At 56.5% G+C, this 20094-nt stretch overlaps 1 protein-coding gene across 1 annotated transcript in view; it reads right to left on the reverse strand.

The window, feature by feature from the left end:
* The window catches only part of RAI1 (retinoic acid induced 1), a 110209-nt gene extending 91850 nt beyond the window's left edge, over positions 1-18359 (reverse strand). The window contains exon 1 of the mRNA XM_019541952.1: positions 18258-18359. The gene's annotated coding sequence lies outside the window, so the exon portion shown is untranslated. The remainder of the gene's footprint in view (positions 1-18257) is intronic.
* Positions 18360-20094: the final 1735 nt, after the last annotated feature.

Below are 20094 nucleotides of genomic sequence, written 5' to 3' on the forward strand. Positions count from 1 at the left end.
TAGCGTTGCTCCATAAAATACTCTGGCTTTTATTGGAGCCTATACAGAAGCAAAGGGTTGTCCTTTGTTCCCGTTGTAAGGATAAAGCGGCCTCCTGCTCGACAACCGGGCCTGCCCCACCTCCAGCAACAGCACCGGCAAGGACTCTCCTTGCGACCCAGATGAACCTACTGCAGCAAGCGAGGTGACACACAGCGCAGCTGGGGAAAGCGTCGTCTTTGCTTCCTAGCCCTACTTGTGTGACGTGGGTCAGGGTTGCAAAAGGTCGTATCCCATATGGGATCGATACCCACCGGCTCCAGAGGCAAATGGACAGTTGGGAGCTATTGTGTCCCTGCTCCTGGGCTGCTACCGAAACCAAGGCACCAGCCCTCGATAGCGAGATCCGCAAACTCTGATCCTTATCGATCGTGTCTACGCTGCTCGGCCATCCACCCAGCCCTAACTAAGCCCCAACAGTCCTTCCCCCAGAAAGCACCAGGCTCCGTATAAGAAATGGGATAGATTTTCTGGGCACGAGTCTCCCCTTTAGCCAACCCAAAAGTATGTATCGGGAACACTGATTGAGAGGTTGTATCCGGGGTCGTATAGGATTTTACAGCTAGTGCTTTAAGGCGCCCTATTCTTGGATGCGCCATGGCCCTTTTTGCTTCGGCTGGAGCGTCAAAACTGGCAAACCTGCCAGCCGAGGGATCCCCCTGCCCAGGAGGCATCCACGAGTGGCACAGAGCTCACAACAGATGGCACAGCAGGAGGAGCCGGCAGAGGGGGAGCCTGGCATCTCTGCACGCTGGCTATTCCTGCCTGCCAGAAGGGAGCCTTGGGGAGCAAGGCACAGATTAGAGCAGCCCCCACTCTGAAGATGCTTCAGCATAAGGGGCCGGCTCCCTAAATGGGCACCAAATTGCGCCCCCCGCCGCTACCCTGAACTCGTGCCCTGTGCTGACCGCTGCTTGCTCAAAGCCAGCAAGAGAGAACAAAGGCCCTTTTAAAAAATGTCGGACCCAGGATTCGACCGAGAAGCTCAAGTGCAAATCCTGTTGACTTACCCGTGTTTGGCCCAGGGCTCCCTGCAGGGACGGTGTCTGTCCCTAGACCTTCAGCCTGGCCATTGTTTGTCTCCTCAAACTGCCAGTTCATCCCCCACAATTGCAGCACTCCTTCTCCAGCCAGGAAATGAATCAGCTGGTAGGAAGTGCTAAAGAAGTCTGCAGCCACCTTCTTTCCCCCCACCTCCACACCAACCCCACTTGTTCCCCAGTCAAGGCTCCTTTCACAAGGTCGAGGACAGCAGGTTTCCCCGCTCTTACAGCCAGACCTCCCAAATGGCTCTGCTTCTCCTGTCACTTATGCAGCTACTTTCATTGCCTGTCTAACGTGCATTTGCTTTATAGTGCACGACCATGCAAGAAGGCAAAAATGCAGCCAATCGCTCCGAGTTAATGTAGGCAACCGAGCTGGCAAAGAGTAGCATCAGCTGGTATGGGGTACCCTCCTACCGACTGCAAGAAGGAAAAAAACAATCAGCAAAAATATCTTCTGACATGACGGGTCCCTCACCCTGGGACAAAACCTTATGCAACATATGCACGCGAAGGAAACGCAGGGATTAAGGTGAGATCCTGAGATCTTCCGGCAAGGGATTTAGAAGTCTCAATGGGGCAGCGCGGCTGTGGGAAACCAAGACCCCGGCGCTACCCTGGGCTGAGATTTTTCCAGCAAGTGAGAAGCAGAAGAAATCCTTTTAAAAGAAATATGCCTATCTGGAGGATGAGGAAGGAACAGGGGAGGGAGGTCAGGTCGATAACCGGGGCTGCAACTGGAGGGGAAGTCTGTCTGCCGAGCAGCGCGAGCGAGGCCAGGGAACGGCGGGGGCACGCAGGAGAAGGGGCTGTTTGGAAGCAGGAGGCAGGAAGGGGTCTGGCAGCCCTGGGGAGGAGAGATCCGGGAGTTCACCGGGAAGCAGGACCGGGAGGAAGTGTTTGGGGAGCACAGTTGAGGAAACCAGCCCTTCTGGGAAGGGAGGGAGAGGGCTCATGGGCAGGTGGCCTGAGGCCTCTGCTGGGAATCTCATCACAAGCGGACTGGAGGATACCGTTAGATGCGGACCCTGCTTATTCCCCTGCTCAAAGCCATGCATTTGCAAAAAGGGCTCCCTCCCTCTGCACCAAAAAAAAAACGCAAGCAAAACAAATCATTGCCAGAAGTGAGCATCATTAATGAGCAGCAGATGGCTCGCAATGACAGGTACCGTCGTACCTGTGCACCCCTCCTTAACAGCCTCGCTCTTGGAGGTGCTCCCAGCTTCTCCTGCTTTCGCCAGCTGAACAATTGTGGCCCTGCTAGAGGCACAGAGACTGTAGCGCAGACAGCAGCTCTGTGAGCTGCTTTAGGGAAATCCAGTTTAGAGCCAACGCAATGCATGCAGAGTCATTAATCTAGGTCTAGTGCCAACAGGGATGGCTTTGCATTAGCGCCGGGCCCCTTTGTAGTTCAGACAATCAGTTGCATTCAAACAGTGCGAGATAACACTGCAGAAAGCTGAGACCACTGCAGCTCATTCCTCCTGTAACTGGGGGAGAGGATTTACAGGCGAAATAGCATTGCATTAATGGGACTGCTCAGTATTCTGCACAGACGCTCCCGGATAATGTCTTTGCAAACTAACTGCAATAAATTAATTAAATTAATCTACTATGCTGGGCCTGTCCCCACCCAACGTGAAATTCAAGGATGATCAGGGCTTGCCTTATCCTCCGTAGCCTCCGAAAGAATCTGATCTCACTTGCTCGGAGTTTCTGAGGCACTGAATTGCAAAGTACCACCTGCCTCACTAAACTAATCACCAGCCTGGTGGTTTAGATCACATCAGTTTTACATGTAATTAAGACTGTCCAGGAGGGCATGCAGCTGCTTACATGGTCGTTCCCTCTTATACGGCAACGTGCCTCCTGCTCAGATAGGTGCAATTAAACAAGCCTGTTCACAGTCATTAAGCATTAATGCACCTCATTAGCATAAGAACTGGAAGAAGCTTTGATGCAGGGAACCCCGCAGGAGAAAAGAGATAGAGAGACACATGCACATAGACGGAAAGGCAAAGGGCCGGCCCAGCATCTCCTCGTGGCCCCGATCAGCCATTCCAGCTCCATTTCTCCAAAGCAATGAGCCGTACCGTGGCTTCCTCCCCAGAAATGCGACCGGGTTTTTCTCCCTCCTCCCCGCCTTTCTAAATTATACTGGTAAGCGGGGGGGGGGGGGGAACTGTTGGGATATTAACCTAGCGAATTCATTAATGAGCTGAACTCTCTGTTGGCTTGGACGTGGCGTGCTGAAGCTTTAAAGAGGCAGGGCCCCAGACACGGAGGACGGGGTCAGGGACGACAGAGCTAACAAAGAGCCACTGTTGCCATCGGGGCGTTCGTTCCCTGGTAGGTCCGGTCGTCTCTGCTGTTCGGTTTTGCAGACACAAAGAGCGGTCTGAACAATGTCGGCCCGAACGACTTTCTTCTGTGACGGGAAGAAAAAGGAAAACCAGCTCATCAAATCTCTGGGGCGGCGACCACAAGGCGCATGGGCTGTGGCCACGGATGGGCCAATGCGGCCGCCGTCTCGGGACCAGGCCAGGGTGTCGAGGCAGCTATGGCAAGGAAAGCGTCCTTGTTGCAGAGCCACACGTGCTGCTGTGAGCCGGGGGGGTGGCCACGGGGACTCGACTTCAGTCTGCTTAGCTTGCTGACACGGCAGAGGGCCGCTCTGTGTAGCGTGTCTGGACAGGGCTTAGCACTGCAGTGTTTTCGGGCAAGTCACCACGTGCTGCTGCATGCTTGTAGCGGGCTTCACGCCACGTGGCTCGCATCCTACCTGGGGACCCTCTGCGCCAGCACAGCGCCAGTAGGTAATGACGCTCCACCTCGGAGCCCCCTTGGCCGCATACAGGGAGACTCCTCCCGCAGCTAACCAGGGGCTTAAACCAGCTGCCCAAACACTGGTCTTCCCATCACAGGCGTACCTGGAGCCCCCAGCTGAGCGCCCAGGCCGTGCCTTTGCAAACCCGGCTCACCGCTCAAACGCAGCACGCAGATCTCTGCTCTGTGCAAGGACGAGTCTGAAGCACACGCCCTGGATTTTGGGAGTCGCAGATCTGAATGCCATGATTTTTCCTGTTGCTGAATGTCTAAAATGGCCCCAAAACCACAACGCCATACCGAGGCACAATCCAGATCTGGAGTTTCCAGCGTGATCTGTTAGGCCCTTACGACATCCCTGAATCACAGAAATGGGAGAGGAGCCCTGCAAAAACAGCTGGCCCCACTGGTGGAGCTCAGTGCAGGCCTGGTCTCTCATAACCTATTCTCCAGATCCCTGGCCAGCCCGATTTTAAATGACCCCACGTGTTCAGCCAGCTCTCTCTTGCCCGGGAAGAGCAGCGCACCGCCCAGCCAGGACTCACCGCTGGGAATGGTTTTCCGGACCGCCGCGTCTCCCCCTCGTCTTGCTCTCATTCCATTGCTGCTAGTCATGCCCCGCTGTACCAGCCTCTCCCTCCCCGGTGTTTATATCCTTCCAGCACAGACAGTTATCGCATCTCCCTGAGTCATTTGGCCGAGCTATGCGTGCTGATAACAGCAACTTTCCCTCCTCCAGCACCTTCTATCAGGGGTCTCGGAGCATTTTACAGACGTTAATTGAATTAGTCTCGCAAGCACCTCGTCAAAGAGGCTGGCGTTATAACACTTTAGAGACTGGGGGAGGGGAGGTGAACGAGCGCAGCCTGGTTAAGACCGGGGCCTGATCCTTCAGCCCCCGCCGCGTGCCCTCCATCCCTGTAAAGCAGAGCGAGAGTTGAGAGCTCTCGGTGCCCCAGTGGCACCCGGTCCCTCTATAACTTGCATCTGGTCACACCCCAGCTCGGGGAGAACCGGGGGAGACCTAGGTCTGTGTCCACCAGGCCCTCTTTCTCCTAGGAGAGCCTGCCACAGAGCCCAGGGAGGTCACTGGAGAAATCCCCGCTGGCTTCGATTCATAGATAGGCACGGGGTGGGCAAAATGTGGCCCGCGGCTGGATGCGGCCTGCCAGGCCATTCTATCCAGCCCGCGGGACCCCTAAAAATTTAGAAAATTAATAGTCATCTTTCCCTGGCTGCCTGTCATGCGGCCCTTGATGGGTTGCCAAAACTCAGTTAGCAGCCCTCCGCCCAACATAATTGCCCTCCCCTGTGTAGGGGCTGGAAGGGACCTTGCAGGTCATCGGGTCCAGCTGCCCCTGCACTTGGGCAGGAAGACAACTGGGGTTAGGTGGCCCCAGCCAGGTGACTGTCCGGTCTCCTCTTGAACACCTGCAGGGGAGGCGACTGCAGCAGGCTGCGGAGCAGGCTCTTCGCTCGGTCCTGTTCGGCTGTGCAGCGGGCCAGGGGAAGAGCAAGCTGGGCTCCTCCCCGGCAGCGGGCTGGGAGAGGGACTGATGCTGCAGCTGACCCTGGGCGAACCGAGCCCCGCTCTCCAGTCCCTTCCCATTTGCCTGATGTTATTACAATTAGTACCAGGGCCTGGAAAATAAAAAAGGCCAGGCTGCTCCCCCCCCGGCCCATAGCTTGTGTGCAAGGCTGGCTAGCGTATGTGACCGCTGCAGCGCTCTGCCCATCGTACTGGTGAGAACATCTAGCAGGCGCTTTTAGGTGATGGGGTTTACTGAAGGCAGCTTCAATGGCAAATGGAGAGGAGTGTGTGGGGGGGAAAAAACCCGTGAAAAATCTATGCCAAAAAAAGAGAGAGAGGTGGGAGGGTGTTTTTTAATGAAATCAATGACTCCTTCCTATAACTCTGCCTGTTGTAAGGAAATGTCTCTCCAGTAGCGGCCAGGAGCAGCAGTCCCAGGGCTGTGACATTGCTGTAATGCTTGGAGCTCGGCTCTCTATCTCTGGCAGCAGCACCGTCTTTTTGTCATTATTGGCTGTGATTGCAGGAGGTGCAAGCCAGCGCGCTGAGTGCTGAGATATTGCTGTCTTCCCCTCCCTCTGGACGACCTGCCCTCGGAGGAGCGGAGGGGGGAGAGGAGGGAGGCCAGCTAGGGAGCAGCTTTCCCTTTGCCTCCCCTGAGCCAGCGCCACAAACCCGAGCCCACATGGATAGGTAGAGGTCCCACAGGGGCACTTGGAGTGCTCATTAGGAAAGCAGTGACAGATGCATTAGCTATTAAGGGATGGGGGAGGGGAAGGCGATCATAGGACTTAAAAAAAAAAAAGCCCGGCAGTTTTTAGTGCTGTCAGATCCGTTTTTTTCAAGCACAGTGCAAAGCACGAGAGGTTCGAGAAAACATCTTGCATGCGCACGCACATCGCCCTGTCCCCCTCTCATCTGTCAGTGAGCCGGGTAGTTTGCACGCGCGCCTGGCGCGGAGCCGGCTATTGTCTGCGGGCGCCCGCCCCGGTGTAGGGTCTGGAGCAGGGATCTCTCCCCATGGCGTAGGTGATCCCGCATCTTCCCCAAGCAAACGCCCCGCGAGCCGCTGGCGGGGAGCCTCGGGACCCCGCCGAGCCGGAGTCGAGTTGTCCTAACGGAGGCGCAGCTTGCGGAGAGGACAGGTCCCAGCACGAGATGCTCCTTCCTGATCTCAGCAGAGGCTGCTCGGATCATGACCGAGCCCCGCGTGCCGGGGCCTGTCGTCCCCGCAGGCTCCAGCGAAGGCTGAAACAAAAGGACGGTCGCAGGTCACAACCGTACAACTTCACAGGCCGCGTCTGACCTGTGTTGCCGGGACCGTGACCACGGGGGGACAGGGCCGAGCCGCTCGCCCCTCCGGCTCGAACACCTGCACCGAGAACAACAGATGCTGCACCTGCAGACAAGCCCAACACAACACGGCGCCGGAGCTGGGATGCGCGGCCACCCCGCGCCACCGGAGAGATCCTCCCGCAAACAGCAGCAGGAGCCTGCTTCCCAAACACGCTCCAGCCCCAGCTATTGTTTTCGCCGGCTTGGATTTTAATTGCTCTCAGACGGCGTGGCCTAATAGCTCACCCAAAAGGGCGCGCAGACAGAGGCCGGGGGTCTGCGCATCCGCTCTCTCCGCTCCCGCTTTGTAAACCAGGCCGAGATTTTTCTAAACCACCCACAGGGGAATTTTCCACCCCCCACCCCCTGCCGCCGCCACCGCCACGAATTTCAATAAGAGCCACGATTGGCTTCTGAGCTGCAATCAGAATACAGCAACCTTGGGCTAGCAAAACCCCCAAATTTCCCCCGCCGGCTCAATTCTAAAGCAGCCCCTCAGATCCCCTTCAAGCAAGCCTCCGTGCACCAGCCCTATTGTGTGCGTAAATCTCTGCGCCGGGGCCCGCACGCCTCCGCGCTATTGATAAAGTGAAACGAGTCTTAAATATTTAATGAGCGAATAAACCTGTTAAGAGGATATGATTAACTGCCCGCCACAGCTCTGCATTTAAGGTGTCCCTGCTGCACCTTTAGAGGGTTTTTTTTTTTTTTTCAAATTTTAAGGGAAATCAGCAGCATGAGCAGCTGTCGGCAGCGCCAGCCCGCCCCGCGTGTGCCGCTCCGGAGGCATAAATATGCCGCGTGAATGCGTGTTATTAAGTGCGGGGAAGGGTGGAGCCCTCTCAGCTCGGATAGATGCAAAAACAGCAAATCAAAGCAAATGGGGAGAAAAAAAAGAAACAGGGCCGAGGAGGTTTTCCAGGAGGTGGCAGGAGCAAGCCTGCCAGACAGAGAACAAGCCCAAACAACGAGCACCTTTCAGTCTGCACAAGGGAGGAAGGTCGGGCGCGCGGCTGGAGGCCGCAGGAGGAAAAGCCAGGAGACCTTGATTCTATTTCCAGCTGCAGCGGGGACTTTCGCCGCGACCTTGGCATGTCACTTCAGGGCCAAATCTGCCCTCTCTCCAACGCCAGGGGAGACAAGGGGAGTCTTGTTCCCACCGAGTGCGGCACAGGGCTGGACACAGCGCTTCCCTGCGCGTGCTTCCTCCATCTGCCCCGAGCTCCACCGCGCGAACGTAGCAGGCCGAGCGGGGCAGCCACGCAAAACTGCAAAGTAGCAGGATTATAAACATCTTTGCGCTCCTCAACGCTGGTGTATTAAGATTATTTTAGGATTTTGGAGTGGAGTTAAAAAAAATTTCAAAGCATCTTCGTTTGATGTTAAAAATATATTTGGCTACATTTAGGCCACCGTTTGTTTGCAAGGGCTCTTACCACCAGGCAGATTTGCCCCCCTCCCTTCCCCAAAAGCAAACGTTGAACAGGAATAGAAGGTGTATAGCAAAAAAAAGAATGGCAACTTCTCATTTGGAAACATTCCCACCCAAAACCCGAGTCGAAAAATTTCGTCAAATCAGGAAGCAGAAATATATCCTGTGACGAGGTGCCCAAATAAAACAGCTCCAATTCCTGTGACTGAATATTCACAATGAATTGCTCACAAAAGAGTAAAGCCCGCAAATACTTTGCAGAAATTATCTGCTGAATAATTCTGAGTAACTTATCCAACTGGGGTGGGGGGAACACTATCATTTTGAATAATGAATGCAACTGGAGAAAAATCTCAAACAATTTGTGGACAGAAGGGGTGAAATTCATTGAATGAATTATTTCTTATAAATTATTCATCCCTTTATTAATTATTATGTAACACCAGTGCCCACATACTATGGTATTGCTGGAGAATACACAATATGCCGGTGCTGGACAAAAATAGGAGAACATGTTACAATCCAGCTAAGCTTTTTATTTTTTCTTTTATATACACCCTACACCAAGATGCCTTCCAGAGAAAGGAAGGAGTCTGGTATAGGCCAGGAGGACATGATTTACCAAACGGTGAAATACTGATAAAGCAACAAACTACAAGGCAGCAGCCCAGGGAAGGCAGCTCTGGTACCCAAAGTAAGAGGATTAGGCAGAGGGTCCAATTTCAGAGGAGTGGTGGCATGGAAGGTCCTGGGAGAGACCGGGCCCAGTGCCCACAAGCTTTTGAAAACAAGGACGATCATTTGGGACTGAATCTTGAAAAGGACAGGGCAGCCCATGTGATCCGCCTGGGTGGAGCTCGCTTTCTGTGCAAGAAAACAGCTATCCCTTTCTGCACATGCTGAGGTTTGGACAATCAAGCTCAGAGGAGCCGCAGGAAAGGAGTCAGAGAAGTCTGGGTAACAGCTGACGAAGGAAGGACAGCTCAGTGGGTCGGTCTCCGGCCTGGGAACCTGGATGCGGTTCTGCCACAGACTTCCCGTACTCCCTTGGGCAAATCACTTAGCCTGTTTGCTACGCCTGCGCAAGGATAAGCGCATTTCCCTACCCCATGGTGGCACTGCCGAGGAGATCAGTATGTGAAAGGCTGTAAGGTACACAGCGGTGACGGGGTTATGCGAGCACAATAGATGGGATTTAGTCAGCTCTCACCATGTTCCACTGTGCCGGGCCGAGTAGCAGCCTTGGATTTATCATGTAAGCAGCTGGAGTAGGCTCCATCCCTGCCTTTTTGTAACAGGGACGGGCCGAGACATAGGAGACAGCTCAGCCTGAACCGCCACCTCTCGCCAGGAGCCAGTCTTTAGATGGATAATTCTCAACCAGGGCGCTGGGAGGTCCTCTGAAGGGTGCCAAGAGAGAAACGCAGGCTCAGGCTTGTCCCTGCCTTTGCGGACCCCCCACCCCCACCACCCGGCCCCTGTGCAAGGAAATAAACACCGTAATAAAGTGGTTTGTGAAACGAGGTGCCCCCCGATTCACACAGGTAACGGAGGGGTGTATCGGATCCAATGATGGGGGCCTCGAGTCCAAGAAAAGGTTGAGAACCACTGACCTAAATGGAAACTAAATGGGGCAGCGCTGCTCGGCTGGCGAATCCCCAAGGGGTGGCTGTTCTCGTGCTGCCGAGAAGCAGCTGAGAGACGAAGCAGTCTGGGAGGAGCCCCTGGGGCAGAAGGAAGACTTTTGAGGGACAGCAGCGTGAGGCTGGACAGCGGGACTGGAGACTATTTCCCAGCCACGGTGGAGTTGGGCGGAGAAGGCGGCAGGCATTCGAGGAGGGAAGGGGCGAATGCTGCATTCAAGGAGCTGTAGGGGTCAACGGCTGCAGAGGACGGAAAGCAGTCCGCACGGCCTGGGGGGCCAGCGTCATGGGGACCCAGGACGGCTATCCCGCCGCGAGTCTAACAGTCCAACTGCCTGACATGAGCTTGTCGGGGGGGACGGCAGCTATCTGTCACCAGCTGAGTGGGTCAGTTTATTTGCACCGCTTCCTCCCATCTCTCGTGGTTTCTTTCATCACTGCTAGAGCCCTGTGCTGCACCTTTCATTCCTCTCCACCTCCCCTGCATTTCCCCCCGGCCTTGCTCCAGCAAAGTAGCGCAGAAGAAAGTGCCCGTATGGGGTCCCGGCTTCGGGCCGCAGGGCTCGTACAGCACTTAACTCTTGTGAGCTCGCTCACCCTTTGAGCGATGGCTCGGCTAAAGGCTACCTGAGCTGACAGAGGTGGTGGGTCCTGAAAGGGAGGAGGCTCCCATTAAAGTTCAGCCATTGTATTGCTCACAGCGGGCTCCCCCGGCGCCCGGGAACGCGCATCGCGCAGCAACGCAAAGGTTCAGTAGTGCCCTTTTGCGACTGGCTCGGTTGAGCCCATGAAGAATATAAACCTAGCCAGCGGCCTGCCCCCTTGGCAGGCGTCGCCAGTCGGGAGAGGCCAAGAGGGTGCAAGGTGAGCAAAGGGCAGCCCGCGGAGCTCCACAGCAAACCTGGTGCCTGCGCTTCGTTTAACCGAGGCTTGCTCCTTGGAGGCAACCTATCCCAGCATGCAATGCTTTAGCTGGACACCTCCCCCCCTGCAAATGCCCCCTGGCCCAGGATGGAGCACTACCCGCCGGGCACTGTGGTCTCGGTGGGGCTGCTTTGTTAAAAAATGGGAGTGCTGTGGCTTGTGCAGCGAGATACTGCCCTGGGCTGCTTGGAGGTTGCTCACCAGGCCCCGAGCGGGGCAAAGTGCTGACCAGGAGTAACGTTGTCTGGAGGGCTGCAACGAGGTGTGACGTGTAGGGGTGATGCTCTGGAACGAGATGGAGCTTCATTTTTCTGCCCAAATCACATGATGTGGGTCAGGGTTACAAAAGGTTATGCCCTGATCCCACAGCATGATAGCACTGTATCTTCCCTTTTTTGGGTGAAAATCCCCACCCAAAAGCAGTCGCAAACCAAGGGCCCGTCTACATGGGGAGACTTGGGAGAGTCAATTCCGAATTCATTTTAAAGCGGCTTTGTCAAACCATGTTGAAGCCCTTGTGTGGACACTCATATCCAGAATTAAAGCAGTCTTAATTTGATTCAATTGACTTCACTTCCAATGGGAATCCAACTAAATTGAATTAAGGTCCGCTTTAATTCGGAATAATAGGCCCCACATGGGGGTTTAATATAGATGATCTAATCCACTTGAAAAGTCACACTGTTTGTTAATTTGAATTACCCGTTGGTCACGTTCCTATGCAGGCAGGCCTTAATAAGGGCAACGAACAAAGCACAGAGACGGAGACGGCCAGGCTGGTGGTCAGGGGACTGGAGCGCCAGCGCTAGCCACTGCACCGCTGCAAACGGGGCCCGCTCGGCCTCCCAGCGGTGCCTCCCACTGCGGCCGTCGGGGCTGCGGAGGTGGGCTTGCTGCCTGGAGTCTAGGTCTGCCAGCGTTTTCATGATCAGCGATTATAATGCCTCGGTGAGGGCGCAGGCACTCTCAGCAACATCCTGAATGTCTTCAGGAAACAAAGAGCCGGTCTCTCGCTTGGTTTGGTTTAACTGTCTTCTGCTTCTCCTATCGCACGGGCCCTCAGGGGTGGTTTTGATGTGCGACGCTGGAGCGGATGGTGTAGCTGCACCCCTGGCAGGTGGCCAGCCACTTTCCGCTTGGCATCTCACGTTGGCTTCCACTTGCCACGTGGGAAACTCTTCGGTGTGCTCGCTGCAGTATCTCTCCTCTTCTAACGTCCTGCTCTTTTGCAGAGACTGCAGGGTTAACAGCCTCTGGCTGGCAGCAAACGAAAGCACTCATTTTTGTCCTCCTGCCCATAAGGTCCTGAACTAGTGGGATGTTTTTGACTACTTACACAAAAAATGGGAATAAAACTTTTCTTTAAAAAGTGAAAAAAAACCCCTCACGCACATCCCCATGCCCCACTTCACCTCTCTCTCAAAAAAGGAATTTTTCAGGGACGTTTCTTCCTTTTAAAAAAACTTCTGGTTTTTAAAAGGGAACTATGAAAAAGGAAACCATTGGATATGTTTTTCAGTTTCCATGCCAAATTTTTATTTGGGTTTTTCCTCTGGCCTACTTGGCCTTCCCTTAATCTTTATCCTTTCTCCCTCTCCTCTGACTTCTGAATAGTTTGCAAAAGTTAAAAACCATAAGTGTTATTCCCCCCTGCCCCCCGGCCCCAGGGCACCAGACTTCGCCCACTGCTCTTGCGATATTCAAGCAACGGGAAGCACAGAGGCCTTGAATTCACCCGGGTGCTTTTTTACCCAGGGGAGCATGTTTTGGGGAGAAATGGCTGTGCTATTTGTACTGACTTTTCCACGAGCCCCTTTCGGTGCATACAGTGAAGGCTTGACATTATGCACTTGGACTGATACATCAAAAAGAATTGCTGAAATGAGCCACTCATGAATCGAGGGCCATTATCTGTTATTAACTCACCTGGACTCCCACGGTGAGCAAACTACGATTCATAATGTGCTATTTTGCTACTTGATGTGTAGTGCAACAGTTCCATTTTAAATATGCGAGCAGTCCACTAATAAGAGGTAATTTCCCCCCATTCTTGGACTGAAAGCAATCAGAAATGTCAGTGTGGCGTCAGGGGTTCTTTCTGCATTCTGTTTCCCAGATTTACTGCAGATTTCCCATTTGGATACATTATCTGGCCGCGGTAGGACACCTTGGGCTCTGTTCTTACACTTTTCCATGTACAGATGGGCACGGAGGATTATGCCTGGGGTTTTCAAGTTCCCTTTTTTCTCACCTGTCAATGAGGGACAGTCCCCTGGCAGGGACGAGCTGAACAGGGAACTGCTGGTGCACCCAGGGAAGGGGAAACTGGTTTCTTTTCCTTTGCTGCCAAGAGGTGTGAAATGGCTTGTGTGAGACGAATGGTGTCTCAAGCGCTGCAGTCTCGCCGTAGACCTTCCCATGTCTGAGAGTCCAAATCAGCCCACCTCTGCAGTGGCTGAGGGGCTACATTGCTTGCATAATTCAAACATGATTGCTCCTAACTCAGGGGCAGGTGATTATTTTGGGAGGAGGACGAGTTTTGCCAAGCCACCAAGGGCCACGTGACAGGCAGCTAGGGGCAGACAAAGATTAATTTTCTAAATTTTTTCGGGGCCCCGCAGGCCCAATAGAACGGTCCGGTGGGCTGCATCTGGCCCACGGGCCACATTTTGCCCACCCCGGGGACTTCAACTCCTTGCGGGGGCCAGCAGGCATCTTCCGGTCTGCTTTGCAATGGGCACAGAGATATTCGGTCAGCCACGGTGGCTCAGCAGGAAAACCGTGCGGGGGGGAAGGAGACCGGGTGCCCGGTGAGCTAAGCACTGGACCAGCCCACCCGGGCTGCCCGGTACAACGAACCGCCCGGCTGCCTTTCCCCAAGATGCCCTCGTTTCCCCTCCGCGACTGCCTCGCAAAGCCCCATCTTCCATGCCCTTCCAGGCTGACGACGAGTGGGTCCCTTCCTCTTCGGCCGCGGCCCCCCACCAGCCCACCCTGGGCGCCAGGGCAGGGAAGGGGCCTTCCCTGGGCGCCAGCTTCCCCTCCGGGTCCCGCAGGAGCCCTCCCTGCCGTGTCGGGAGGGGCTTGCGGCAGCTCCTCTGACAATGACATTCGCTGCCGAGTGCCTGACATTGAACTCAGCCACTCAGAACATCGGGCGTCTTCCTGGCAAGAGCAGCCGCTCGGCTTCAACACCCTCGGCGCGGGGACAGGGAGGGAGGGGAATGCAAAAGCAGAAGCGGCAGCCAGACAGCTGCCTCCTCCTCCTCCTTTTGTGCAGAAATGTGTTTTTGTTTGTCAGTCAAACAGATTGTTTTCCCCTTCTTCGCAGGCCAATTGTTTCTGCTCCTGCAAGATAAGAGATTGAAAAGGCCTATATTTTTACGGTTCTGAAGCTGGGACCTCAGAATTGGAGGGGAGACACTGAGGGGGAGGAGACGAGCGTTCAAATCGTCTCCCCCCCAGCTCCCTTTTCTCCGGCCTGGAGCTGCCGCTGCCTCGCAGCTCTCTTGCTATTTAATCTCAGTGTCGCCGGCGGACTCAGGAGGTTTATGCAGCCTCGTCCTCTTTGCACCATCTGCTGAGAAGGAGCCGCCTGGCCCGTCCGCAGCTCCTTGCTCCGCCTTCCCACCGAAAAAATGAAGGGAGCGCAGAGCTGCTGCAGACATGCATCAGCAGAGGGAGGCCTGTGGGGCGGGGGCTAGGGAGTTCGTGGGGGCACCGGAGTCCCCAGGGAGGCGGTGAGTGCAGATGTGGGCCGACATGAGTGAGCAAGAGCACAACTTTGTCCCAGGCTAACCTCTCGCCGGTCTGGGGTGCTAGTGGCATCCTTCGTCAGCATCCAAACTCAGAAGCGGAGAGCATCTTCTGCGAGCACTGCCCTGCCTGACCCCCCGCATTCAAGTGGCTTTTGGGCCAGTTACACTGCACTTCTGCGATCGCGGAGAGCTGACCCGTCCGACTTACTATAGACACCTCATCTGTGGTACAGAGCAGGCCGTGGCCCCAGGGTGCTCAATACTGAACACCCGCAGCCCAAGCGCCTGCCGCGGCTTGAGAGACCTTACGGTCTCGGGAAGGGAGCCCGTGGGGATCAGCCTGCTGCGACGGCCCAGAGCGAGCGTCCTTTGCTCCTGTACACCGGTCACATCCTGCTTAATTATTCGGTCCTCGGGAGCAGAGGGAGGGCTCTGCCTCCCATCCTCCAGGGATCACAGCCTGCAAGGGGCCAGTGCAGTTCATATCCAGCTCATAAGCCTCTCAGAGCTCAGGCTTGAGGAGTGAGATTCACTCAATTAATTTTGCTTTGGCAAAAAGTCCATTTTTATTGCTATTTCATGCCTTCAGTATAGATTTTCTCTGCTCGTCTCAAAGGGATAATAAAACCCGACTCGTTCTTTTTATAAAAAGTCTCACACTCCCTCTCTCCCTCATTTTCTCTCTCTCATCAGGCTCTTGTGTTCCCCATCTAGAGATGTAAATTTAAAGGGGACGAGCTGTCATTTAAAAAAAAAACCAAACAACCCAGCTCAAAAAGCCAATCTGTGAGCAAACTTTGCCAAGCCCCAGCTCTATAAGTAGTGCGGCCAAACTCAGGGACGCCCGGGGCTGTACTCTCCACATCTAACGGGCAAAACGTGGAGCACCTCTCCGCTGTCACGACCGGGGCAATATGGCCCGCGGGGACCACGTGTCCTAACAAACCATGCTCTGTTCTGCTACCAGGCTGCTAAGGTCCGGGAGGTGCATGTCTGCCGGGACCTGTTGTATCCAGGGCCTGTGCATGTAGCGGACAGATGACGGCCACGCTGTGGACTGCTTTGACTCACAGCTTGCATCTCAGCCATCTCTGCTGTAAGAGCTCCAAGCCGAATGTGTTGGCGCGGTTCCCTCCTTCATTACTCCAGGAGTCCTATTCATCAATGTCCTGCAACGTCCAGGCAGCTGCAAGCCTCCCCCGCCACCACAACAGCTCCCCCAAGTGCATGGGGTCCCTCAGACGACACAGAGGACCACGTAGAGCCTTTCCCGGGGGGGGCGCGGGGCATGGGTCTAGGAGGAAGGAGCCGAGCACGGACCCGCTTCTTCAGCCACATACGTCCGCAACCGATGAGCACCCTCGGACCTGCCCCAACTCGCACTCGGGGGTGCAATGAATAAGAGGGGTGCGAACCACATCCACCGAGTCCTGATAGTAAGGAAAGCAGGACCCCAGCTGAGGGGTCGTGGTGCCCAGCTATTCCCTGGTGGGGTGCACCCGCCCCTGCCGTAGAGCCCTGCCCCGGAGTAGATCAGGAGCCCCCCCTGCGGAGTAGCCGCTGCGCTCACCCAGCGCCACAGCCCTCCGAAGAGACGCGCCGCTTTGATAGCAAACCCAGGTCCTTACAGGCCCGGTGGGAGCAAGAGGCAGCCCAACCCAGGGCTCCCTTGCAGCAGATCACAGCTGCGACCGTTGCGGAGGCATCGGTTTCTCGTGATCCCCCGGGGGCCCCCGCACCTTCCCTTCCTCGCCAGCACAAAAGCTTTTCTGGTCACCGACCAGGCCGCTGCTCCGCGTCGTTCTGAGACGTCAAGGCCTGCGCGTGCAGCCTGGCCCGCAGCGCCTGCCGGCACAGGAAACCCGCAGACCCATCTGCTCCTGCAGGTGCGGCTGGCTGCAAGCGACACAAGTGCGGAAGGCGGCCTGCGCCGGGATGGGGGACCCCACGCGGGCGAGAGGCCCCATGGCGAGCAGACGGCCTCACTGAAGCCTCCAGGCCTGGCTGCCTATTTGTACGTGGTGAGGGGACACGAGAAGAGAAGCCCACCCAGGCGAGGCTGGAGCCTGGCTCCACCTGTTACACGAAACTTCACAGGCGCCAGCCTTTTCTTTGGCCATCGCGCTCACCCACCAGCCGAGCACTGCTAAACGTTGCAGAGACGTGGATTAAACAGGGATGGTTCTCAGCGTGAAACCCCGCCGCTCCCAGACTCCAGAGCAGGCCGGCTGCACATCGACCGTCGCGGCCCTGACATCCCCAGAGAGAGACCCAGCTCGAGGCCACAAAATGATCAGGGCTCTCAGCGAAGTAAAGGAGGATCAGGCACGTGACGGTCTTCCTCCAACCTGTAGCTCCCCCAAGCCAAGATCTGGTGACCGCTCAACAAACTGTGACCGAGGGGCCGCCAGGAAAGTGGCTTGGAGGCAATGGCACCATGGGGAGAGCTTGTTTGGCCAAGCGGTGGGGGGGGATCCCTCACAACCCACAGGTGACGGGGGACGCCGGCTTCTGCCTGATGCACGTCGAGCTGCCGTGGAAAACCCTGCGGGGACACATGTGGGTCCCAAGCATCAGTGGTCTCCCTGCCAGACCAGGACAAGATCCCAACTATTCTGGTCTCCAAATTTCCAAGCTGGATACACTCTGCTCCCCTCAATCTCCCCTCTATTTCAACGGGGTGGTGGTATTCTTCCCAACTTCCTACTGCACAGCCCCACCTCAGCAGACACTGCATTTCGGGAGCCGACGTGCCCCCCTCCAGCTTGCAAAGAAAGCCCTGTGAAGTCCTCCTGGGCGAAGGGCGGCAAAGAAACATGAAGTCACGGTTTATTTTATTTCACGACGACACGTAGCCAACCTGCAACCACTGCCGCCCTCCTTTTAATGCCCCAGAAGCACGGGAGGTCCTCATGCAGCAACAGCAGAAGAGAGCAACCTAACACAAAACAGGCCTTTTCTCCATTTTTGTTGGCTGCTTAAGAGCCTTTTAGAAAACCATCCCCCAGATAGCTCAAGGCACGTTTTCCTCAGCCACTGAGACATGAAGGAGAGGCTGCGAGTCCCGGGTTTTGTCTCGCACTCTGCAGCTTCCTCACTGCTCGGGCCTGGAGCCTGGCGCTTGGCCCCTCCCTGCCTCAGTTGTCCCATCTGTAAAAGGGGGAGAAACTGCAAGAAGCATTTCTCTTGCCTCACAAATGTGGAGAGAAACGACAATGAGAACAGAAACCATCCTCAGCCTGGGGAGGCTTGGTGGGACCCGACCCGGCACCCCGGCGCCGAGCCCAGCTTGCCGACGCCCCGCCACGCGTGAGCAGGTCGTGCTCGGGCACGACGCCACGGAGCAGAGCCACGTCAGGCCAGATCCTGCACGAGAGGCACACGGGCCTACAGCGGCTGCCGGCGAGGAGCGGGCCCCACCAGCAGACAGAGCCTCCACCACCGACCACTGCCCAGAGCTAGAGACCCCGGGCGGGCGGTGCCGGCCGCTCACAGCCGGGGCCCTGGAAACCGGCCCGGCCCCGCGCCCCGGGCGCAGGCCGCGCGTGTCAAGTCGCTCTGCGGCTTAACGCCCCGGCCGGAGCCGGGCCCCGGGGCGCGGGGCAGGGATGAAAGGATTGCAGGCGTGTCACAAGTACGTTCGGGGACAGGAGTGTAACTGGTGCAAGAAGAGAGGCCACCGGTGCCGGGCGGGCGGCCCTTCCCTCCCCTTCCCCCAGCTCCTACCTGGCGGCGCGGCGCGGCGGGGCGGGCGCCTCCATCCTCCGCTCCCGCGGGTCAGCGGGCCCCGGGCGGGGCCGGGGGAGGGCAGGAAGAAAAGTTGGAGGCATGGCCGGCTGCTGTCGGAAGTGCACGCTCGGGTTTCCCGCAGGGGAAGCCGGGGCTCCTGCCCATGCCGACAGCACCATCTCCCGGCCGCCTCGCCCCCGCCGCGGGCAGGGGCTGCGCCCCGCGCCTCTGCCCCCGCCGGAGCCAGGGCACGAACCCTCTCCGGGGAGCGCGCCCCGGGGCAGAGGGCAGGGCAGGGCCGCTGTCTGCCCCGGCACGCCAGCGTGGCAAGCCGAGGTCGCGGGGCTTTTACCCCAAATCGGCACCGCGGCTGGGCGCTGCCGACTCCGACGGAGCGGGGCCCAGCGGTGCGCGGGGGCTGAGCCGCATCGGCCCAGAGGAGAAGCTGTGGGGAGGACGTGTATTAAGGAAGACAGCCTGATGCTTACTCGGTGTTTTCCTTTCCAGCAGGTGCTGGGTGAGAGCCCCAGCGCTTTACGTTCCCTCTCTGCAGCGAGATAACCCTTTGCGCGGGTTGCAACGTTCGGCGGATGTGCTTCGCAGGAAACCACATTGCTGTGTAGCCCCATCATGAACCCCCTGGCCTCTGCCAGGCCTCCTCTCTTCATCCCCCCTGCTTGCACCTGCCAGCAGGCCTCCCCGGGGCCACTTGTCCCAAGGAGACTAGTAGGAAAAACCCCAGCCCTCCCTTGCAGAGTCTGTTATGGCACCCCGCATGCAGGGCCTCGGTTTGGATGGGAGCCTTTTAGCCCTGCTGTGAACATGAATATTTGATGCTAATTATCCTAATTCAATTCCAGGCAGGGAAATCGACCCCTTGAAATGGAGCCGCTGTCCCAGAAGGAGTTACAAGCCATTTTGGGTGCTGTGCCTGGCAAACTCAGGCCACCCTATTTTATGTTGTACTTTTATAACCAAAATTTCTCCTATATCTATTTCTTCCCCATTTCTGCTGGAAAGACCCAAACGGAAAGAGTAAAAGATGCCGGCGTCTGGAAGACTGTGAGAGGCGCAGACATACAGCAAAGTTAACGAGGGTCTTTCCCCTCTCTCCTCTGCAGGCACCGGGGCCCTGACTCCTACCCAGAGAAGGGAAACGGTTTCTCGAGTCTCGACAAACGCATCGTTTTTAACTCGATGGCCTCCCTTTAACCTCCAGAGTCAGCACTAGCCATCATCTGGCCCTGCCTGCCTGCCAATGCAAGATTGCTCGCTGAGCGCCGTAAATCGTGCGGCGCTTTGTGCAGTCTCAGCCTGAAATAGCAGGCGAGTGGTCTCGGGGTCCCGCAGGCAGAGGCAGCTGGGCTGGATGTCCTGGCTGCCTCACCTGCAGGCTCTGGCACGAGCCCGGCAAGGAGAAGTTGTTGCTGTGCTCGGCTCCTGGCAGCCGCGCACGTTCTGGGGTTAGCACGTCCTCTCCGAAAGCAGCCAGACGTGCAGATGAAGGCCGGTCACAGGAAATACCTGCAGCTCTGCTGCTTCCCCCGTCTAAAAGCCAAACAACAGAGAAAGTGTTAACGGGGCCTCTGCTATTCGGAGAAAGCCAGAGCGCTGGGATCCCGAGCAGGAAAGAGCTCCGAAGTGGACACACGAGCCATTGTTTCTCCAGGCCCTTGGATCTGAATTCACGTCGGCCTCCTGTACGACTCCCAGCCAGAAGCCAGGCTGATTTCATCGCAGGCTTTTAACAGGAGCTGAAGAACGACCAGGCTGGTTCGGACCAGGAGCCCATCTCGTGCACACCTCCAGTCCTGCCCCCACGAACGAACCTACT

This window comes from Crocodylus porosus, unplaced genomic scaffold, assembly GCF_001723895.1.
Source record: "Crocodylus porosus isolate Cpor-Errol unplaced genomic scaffold, CroPor_comp1, whole genome shotgun sequence".
In the NCBI taxonomy this organism is placed as follows: Eukaryota; Metazoa; Chordata; order Crocodylia; family Crocodylidae; genus Crocodylus; species Crocodylus porosus.